Below are 8,219 nucleotides of genomic sequence, written 5' to 3' on the forward strand. Positions count from 1 at the left end.
GAACAACTGTACCAAAAGTTCAAAGCATGGCCTAAGAAAATGAGCAAAGAGCAGAATCCTTCAGCTGTCAAGTCTGAGATACCACTCCCCATGGTCATGAAAGCAATCTTTAAGAGCTCAGACAACCCACAATCCAGAACAACATGGGCTGATATTGGGCTAGTGAGGAGACAATTTTGAATTAAACAAAAAAAAAAAAAAAAAGCATACAATTTGTAAAACACTAGAATATTTTGTTTGTCTTTAAAGGTTGCTACTAGGTTCTTGCAACTTAGTGTGAAAAATGCTGCCATACTGTATGTGTTGAAATGTCAGACCTACAATGTAGTTTAAGTGGCAATAGGAATTCTCTCTTTGATGTCAAAATTCCTGCCTCCGTTTTGTTCAACTGTTTAAGCCACATGAAATGTGTTCTTTTTGTGGGTCACTGCTAGAGCAATCACTTTCAATACTTCTGGTGTAAAAAAAAAAGGTTAACGAGTACCGAGCCTTTACACTCCTGTGTTCGATCATTGATCTGCCTTACAATAAAAATAGAGCAAATGCCGTACTCGATGCCAAAACATACTGCCGGTCAAAAGCAGGTTTAATAATACTTTTGTGTGTGAAAGTTACTGTACCAGCTATCAGTAGATAAATCAATGATGTCCAAAGAGCTGGAGGTGTTGTTATGTCTCCTAAACTAAATGCATGAAACCACTTGCAGGAAGTCAAAGCTATGACTTTGTTGAGCATTCCTGTGCCAAGTGATAGGTTTAGGGCACTTTTTAATGAAACTGTCCAAATTACACATCCACTGTAGGTATAGTAAAATATGAAATGTTTAAACAAACAGAACAAAATTATTCCACACTCCTCATTTATTCGTGCTTGCTCGACCCTCCTACCACTCCAGTCACATCCGAGGACAAGTGGTTTATACTACAATTACAACTACTACCACCGGGAGTACCATGTTGTGCATCACTACAGTATTCATTGTTTGGTCCTCTGAATACCAGGCAAGATAGGTTCTCACTGTTTGAATACAAAATAAATAAATTTAAAAAAGAAATAAAAAAAAAAAAACTATATTAAAACTAAAAAGAGTTCAGTTTGCCCTTTTTTTTTTCTACGTCTCGCCATCACAGGTTTTGAGACACGCACACTTCCTGCCGACTGCGCATGAAGCCTGCTGTCATTTTAATATTGCTACTGCTAGTTTAGACACAAAAGCACATACCTTGCTCATTTGATGAATTCTTTTGTGTCTGTGCTATGTTCCCTGATCAATACATTTTCAGGACGATAGTGTTGCTATGTAGTCTGAGTTGTCATATTTGAGGCCGTTGAGACCATAGAGGTATAAAGCGGACTGCACCTTTACTGCCTCCGTGTATTTGATAGATTACAGTTGTCATTCATTCTTAAACAAATGAAGAGTTATCAAGCTGCCCCAGAAATCAACCTTAACTTCAAGTCTTCATTGTAATTAACAAAATCCATTATGTGGATACACTCTAAGGCATATCCGAATCCGAATGTGTGACAATACCAAGTTGAGCGCAACAAAAGAAATATGTACTAAATAAAAAAAATAAAAAAATTGAAAATCCAGAAATACACAAGGCAGTTATCTTGAGGACCTTCTGTTAACAACTTAAATTGCCCCGATAAATTGGATTCTTTGATAGTGCAAAACATGTTGGTGTAGCTTCTTTCATCAGAACGTCAGCTTTGAATATTTATGATTGCATGTTTTTCTATCATTGGATGAATTTATCAATAAAAAATTGGAAGCAATTTCTACAAAAGAATAAATTATAATGGTCATTTTTACTCAACATGTTCTTTAGACATGGTGTGGTGCACCTACAGTTTTGTGCATCAATAGTGGGAACTGGGGCAAAAGATCACACCCCAAGGTTGCACATTAGCACTGGACCCATTAATGACTGCCCATTTAACACTACGGAACTGAATAAATGTTTGTTTGCAATGCATTCAGGAAGATAATGGCGAGACAAAGGAGACTGCAAAAAAGTCTGCAAGAAGAGACATAGGGGGTCATTCTGACCCCGGCCGGCGGCGGAAGCCGCCGGCCTGGCTGGGACCGCCAGAATACCGCTGCGCGGTCAAAAGACCGCCACGGGTATTCTGGGTTTCCCGCTGGGCTGGCGGGCGACCGCCAGAAGGCCGCCCGCCAGCCCAGCGGGAAACACCCTTCCATGAGGATGCCGGCTCCGAATGGAGCCGGCGGAGTGGAAGGGGTGCGACGGGTGTAGTTGCACCCGTCGCGATTTTCAGTGTCTGCATGGCAGACACTGAAAATCTTGGTGGGGCCCTGTTACGGGGGCCCCTGCAGTGCCCATGCCATTGGCATGGGCACTGCAGGGGCCCCCATGGGCCCCACGACACCCCATACCGCCATCCTGTGCCTGGCGGCCAAAACCACCAGGAACAGGATGGCGGTATGGGAGTCTGAATCCCCATGGCGGCGCAGCTTGAAAACCGGCGGTACACCGCCGGTTTTCCGTTTCTGACCGCGGCGGTCAGAATGCCCAAGGGAGCACCGGCGGTGCTCCCGCGGTCGTTGGCCCTGGCGGATTTTACCGCCAGGGTCAGAATGACCCCCATAATGTGGCAAAGCAAGAAACACTAAGATCAGGGTTGTAGAAATAGTTATAGCATGATGGAATTTAATAAGGTTCTAAGTTTCAAATAACTTCTTTTAATTATTCAACAATACAGAAATTGACTGGGAAAGTCTAGAATCTCAGTAGCCAAACATTTAAGTTAAGACCAAATAATGATCTAGAAGAGGCTGAAGGTCATTCACAGTAAACCAATGAGCACACAAAGTATTTTCTGGTACCTAGTAGTAGTGGCCATACAAGAAGTCTTCAGGGAGATCTGAGGAACTGCCAACTGACTTCTTAGCATGAATGGCATACAGAATCCCAGCCTGGCCAAGAGGGAGAGAGTATCTGTGTGTCCTTTCCGGCTGTGCTGGGTCAGCACATGGGTAATAGCAGCAGAAATGGAGAACACCATCTTCTGAGCAAGAGATGTAGTTAGTGCGCTTTTCAGGCCTTGTGCCAAAAATGCACCTTGTCTCAAGAACTCACTATAAAAAAAAGGAGCCATTACATTATAGCTATTCTCTTTGGTGATTAAAAACCTGACAATGCACCTTCAGTGTTCCAGTCCCCTTGGTTTGTTGAGTTCTTGTCAGTCCTACCTCTTGTATTCTGTTGATTTAATCCTAGCCTTTCTCCCAGTAACTACCTCACTTCTATTTTCTAGCTACACATCAATTAGCACCTGCCTCCATCTTCTAACATCCAGTATTCAATTTTAGCCTGCTCAACCTCCCCTCGTACACAACTAGTAATCCAGTGCCTTCAGGAACTTTATCTTCCATAGTATCTTCTCAGGCTGTTATCTGCTTGCGTCAGGGTCTCTCCACTGTCCCGTTGTGACGACATTGACTTCCCATACTTGCCTGCGTTACTCTTCGTATACGCATACCACTGAGTGCCAGGTTCAGGGCAAACTTCAGATCTGTTCTTCCCGACACTTGTTCAGGATTAGACATACATAAAGAGCAGAAGGAGACCTGTATTCAAACAAGTATCCAAAAGACTCTGACTATCACTTTCCCCATACACCGTTGTCCCTCTACATTTGCAGTTTCCCTGATTTAGCCTTAGGAAAGCTATTCAAATTTATATGAAAAGGAAGAAAACGAGGCACGGCCAGTGAAGACTCTGAAAGTTTTTGAGTGGTTGTATTGAACTTGGTAAACTCTGCATTTGGAATCGCATTAGATCATTGTCTTCTAGCAGGGCACAGCTGTGGACGTGACACTATTATTCATTAAACCTTCATCTTAACTGCAATGGTATTTGAGTTCTACTTTTGCAAAAAAAAAAAAAAACTTCCTTAAGAATAGTTTACTTGACGAGCAGGCGGTCAGAGATCCACTGGCTTCTATGTTGTACAAAACTACACCACATCAACACGGCCAGATGATAGTATGAAATAAATATCACGCAATAATGTGATTGCAGAAAAAAGTCTTCTGCTGCTCAGGGCACACAGCGCAGAGCTGCAGTCACCATTATTTTTCGCCGCAAGCTACATTAGAGACCCTTTAGCTTCCCTGCAGAAGATCAAGCTCTCAGTACATCAATTCAGGTGTGCCACAATGTGAGGGAAGGTGGGACAGCTTGGCTAGGATGTTGTGTGAACCGTTTTTGAGAACGGCAGACTGAACGACAGCAGATAATCACTTAAATTAATGTTTGCTTCATTAATAATTGAATGTGAGCAATCTGTATAGTAAAGCTAAAAGCACCACAACCCCCCTCCTCCATGTTGGCTGATCAAATTGTGCTTTCCCCAAAAAAAAAAAAAAAAAAAAAATTTTAAAAAAACACATCCTGTATGCAGTCAAGCTTTGACAATACCCATGTTTAGATATGCTAATAAACATTTTCGCAATGTCGTTTTTCTTTGTACCACTGATACAGAAAACAAGATCTTTGGTTATGGTGCAGTGAGGCACACCCCATCATATTCACCTGTTATCTAAACTATTGTTGCAAATGCAAACGAGATTGCAAGACACTTAATGTCAGTCGTTGCAGTTCATCTACTTATTGTATTGTGGGACAGTTACTATAAAGTTTTAACCAAAAGAGAGAAGTACAAACAAATGAATAAGACATTTTTAAACTGCTTATCCTGCTGCTGTCAGTCCTGTCCCCTTCGTGTCGGAACGCAGCATTACTGATTTCTGTACTGTGCTTGCTCTAGGTGAGGCAGATGCTTGCGTTGGTAATGTCTCTTCTAAACTTGTTTTGAGCAAGTAGGTTATATTGCTGCTGTCAGTGCAGCACACGTTTTGTTTCTATTTGAAGCTTACACTGCTGATCATTGTGCTTTATCATTTCTGTGCTTTAGGCCAAGTTGAAGTACTTTGGTTAGCAATCTAAAAAAAAATCATTTTGAGAAGCACTTATGTGAACCCATTCAAACTACAGCAGCACTGCTGAGGAGCGGTGATAATGATGTACTAAAAATTGTACCTGTGCTTTGATGTTCCAAGCTAACTCACTAGAATAGTTGGAACTGTCACTTTGGACGTATAACATAGCTGTTGAAAAGCTCAAGTTAAGTCCCATTAAACACATAGCAGCACTCCTACAGTACCAATTAATTCACAACAGCTCTGGTAAAATGTTTTCACACTGTACTAATTAAAGTATGACTGTATTGCTAAGAAGTGCAGCTACTGTTCCACTAAATTACTAATAGCTCTGCTGAGGAGAGTAATCTCTGACAGCATCGAAGTGTGGCAGTCCTGCTAGAAAGTGCCCATGTTGTTTTATTCCAAGGAGAGAAACTATTAAGAAGTGTGCCACTGTCCAATTTAACCCTTTAGCAGCTGAAGCTCTCCCACACCGGGGCCGAGCACATTTTGTTTTATACGTTTTGGGGACTTCGGGCCCAGGCCGTCGTAACCTTTTCTTCCCCACAAAAGGATCCAGGCTAAATGAGGGTCCATTTTTCTAACATTTTAAAGATTCTAAAAAAGGTGCAGAGAGTCTCTGGATTTCCCCTGGAGGAAACCGAGACAATTTCTGAAAACTAGACATAACTTAGAATGCAGCAGGGAATCGTGTTTGGAGATTGCTCATGGTTTTCTCAAAGCAAACCAATAGTTCAAATAAAAAATAAATTAAAAAAAAGTAGGGAAAAACAGCAATTGGTGACAATATTTTCATTTGCAATGTTTTGACCGAATGGCTGATTTTCAAAACCAACATACCGTTACATCCGTTAGACTATTATTGTTACAAGGATAGTTAGCATTTGTTGGTTGTCCAAAAACGTGCACTACCTAGAACCAACATCTAATTTGAATCTTGTAATAAGGTTTCATTGTATACCGACCACACAGAAATTCACATGATAAAATCTAATCAATAAAAAACGGGTATTAAGGAATTCTATGTAGTTTTGAAACATGCACAAAATAATGAGTTTAGGAAATTGTGCATTTTTACCCCTCTGAATTTGGAGTTACCCATCATGGTAATTTGCAATTTTTTTTTTTTTTTTTTTTTTAAATAGTGGCCTACATTTGGTAACCTGTAATGGAGAGAAATTCAATTGACAATACCAAATTTCATATCATTCTGTGTCCCCACACTTATTTCAATTTAAAAACACTTACCCCACTTGTGTGGCTGGGCCTAGCGCCCACAACACAAAAGACCACAAAATGCAACGTGGACACATTTCCTTCTAAATAAGTGGTCTGTTTTGTCCAAGAGATAACTGTGGTGTGTGGGTCTAAATATCACAAATGTTTCTTTATTTCGGTGAATAAAATCTTCCCAATGTTAAGGAATCCACAAAATTCTGGCATTTCTACCGATAAAAACACTACGTTCACCAGACACATTCTCTTTTTCAGACTGTTGGAAAACCACTCAAGTGTACCACACTGTGAAGGGGGTATCGTGGAGGTCAAAGGGACGCCCACTACACTAAAGTAATCAAAGAATAGCTACAATGCTGAGAAGTCAATTCTGTCCTATCCAGAGACTTGATGAGCAAGAAACAGTCAGGGTAAAAAAAACAGAAGTATAAGTGTTTGTGTCTTGCACTGCCGATCAGCAGCTGCTATACTTGTTCAGAGGGGTAAAACTGAATTAAGACCCCATTTTATTTAGGTCTCTGCCAACGCTGTAGAAACTATGAAGAAGAGAAAGTTGCCACTTCAAATAAATAACCATACAACATCTAGCTACTCACGCCATCAAAGCAGATTTGTAAAAACTTGTTAAGCACACTCAAAACAACTAAATATTGCTTTGACTCAAATGGAACCAGTGACTTTTATTAGCAATTGTAAGTGGACCCTAATGAATAAAGCTGATAGTCAAAAATACATTACGAGAGTTACTGCTTAACCCCATGAACTCAATCATCAGCTCCTTTTAGGTGGTCTAAATAATTGCCAAATACAAGCAGAATGCCTACGTTAGGAGGGGGAGTGTTTCAGTTCTCAGGGGCGCTGGACAAGAAGCTGGTCCTGCATGTGACCTAATGTCAGAAAGCAGGAGCGAGTGGAAACAGACATGCTAAACACAACCTTAAAAATGAAAACAAAACCTCTCTATTGTATTTCAATAAACTCCCATCAGCTGCTGACATAACCTGTGCGTTTGCCCCGCTCTAAACGAGCTTAGACTATCGATTACTCGGCCTCAAGTTACGACAGAGGCAGTTCTGCCCGAGCTCAGGAGAGTGTCCTCCCACGAGTCAGTCCTGCTAGTTAAACTCACCGATCCCGCGAGAAGGACTGCAAGGTGCCGCTCCGTCGGACGCAGTCCCGCGCAGGCACGCGAGCCACAGTACTTTGTAGGGAATGGAGGCAGGAAGCCACGTAAGGTCGGTGGAAAACAGTGGCTGGCAGCGAAAGAGGGCGCCACAGAAAGTGCGGCGAGGCTGCGTTAGTGGCAGAACAAACTAAAACCACGCGGAAAGGGGCAAACTTTCTGTTATCGCTGCTGTCCGGAGGCACTGGCGCCGGCAATTGACAGGGATGCCACGGAGCCAATTGGCAAGACTTTTATGAGCCAATCACAATCCACAATACAGTTTCTGGGACTCAACAGCCAATGATGAACAATGACTCACTGAGCGAGTCTTGCTGTTAAACAATTGACCAAACCAATGTAGAGGCATCAGGTTTTCCCGCCACTAGCTGTGTATGTTTCTTCCGGAGTGATTGGTTTGGAGCACGCTGGTACCCAGAGCTACAAGTTGCTTGGCATAGGCACTGCAGAAGTACTTCGATCAAGTTAAAGGCATAGTAAAGGAGTGGCAACCTTTCTGCTTGCTTACGTGTGACATACAACAGGCTTTATTTTTCAAATGTCCTTATTTGGCTGGGATTACGACAGAAAGCGGTGTCACGAGAAGCGACAGCTGTGTCAACATATGCCCATTATGTTTTTTAAAAGCTCAGCATTTACAGAAACCGGCAATGTAAAAAGTGTGGCAGTAAAGCTGCCTTGGTTTAACTTCGTGATTACAATACCACTTCACATGATACTTCGGAGCGTTAAGGACCTGTTCTGTGTGTGAATTTAGCACGTTTCAGTATATACTGATTAAAAAAAAAATTCGTGTGGTTAATACACTTGCTTGTGGGCTCAGTG

At 41.8% G+C, this 8,219-nt stretch overlaps 1 protein-coding gene across 3 annotated transcripts in view; it reads right to left on the reverse strand.

Moving 5' to 3' along the window:
* The window catches only part of PRIM2 (DNA primase subunit 2), an 801,093-nt gene extending 793,504 nt beyond the window's left edge, over positions 1 to 7,589 (reverse strand). For 2 of the 3 annotated variants that reach the window (XM_069235760.1, XM_069235759.1), the window contains exon 1: positions 7,341 to 7,473. The gene's annotated coding sequence lies outside the window, so the exon portion shown is untranslated. Of the gene's footprint in view, positions 1 to 7,340 lie in introns of all 3 variants that reach the window. The other variant, XM_069235757.1, reaches the window with a different exon arrangement.
* Between the last annotated feature and the right edge of the window lie 630 nt (positions 7,590 to 8,219).

This window comes from Pleurodeles waltl, chromosome 5 (assembly GCF_031143425.1).
Source record: "Pleurodeles waltl isolate 20211129_DDA chromosome 5, aPleWal1.hap1.20221129, whole genome shotgun sequence".
NCBI lineage: Eukaryota > Metazoa > Chordata > Amphibia > Caudata > Salamandridae > Pleurodeles > Pleurodeles waltl.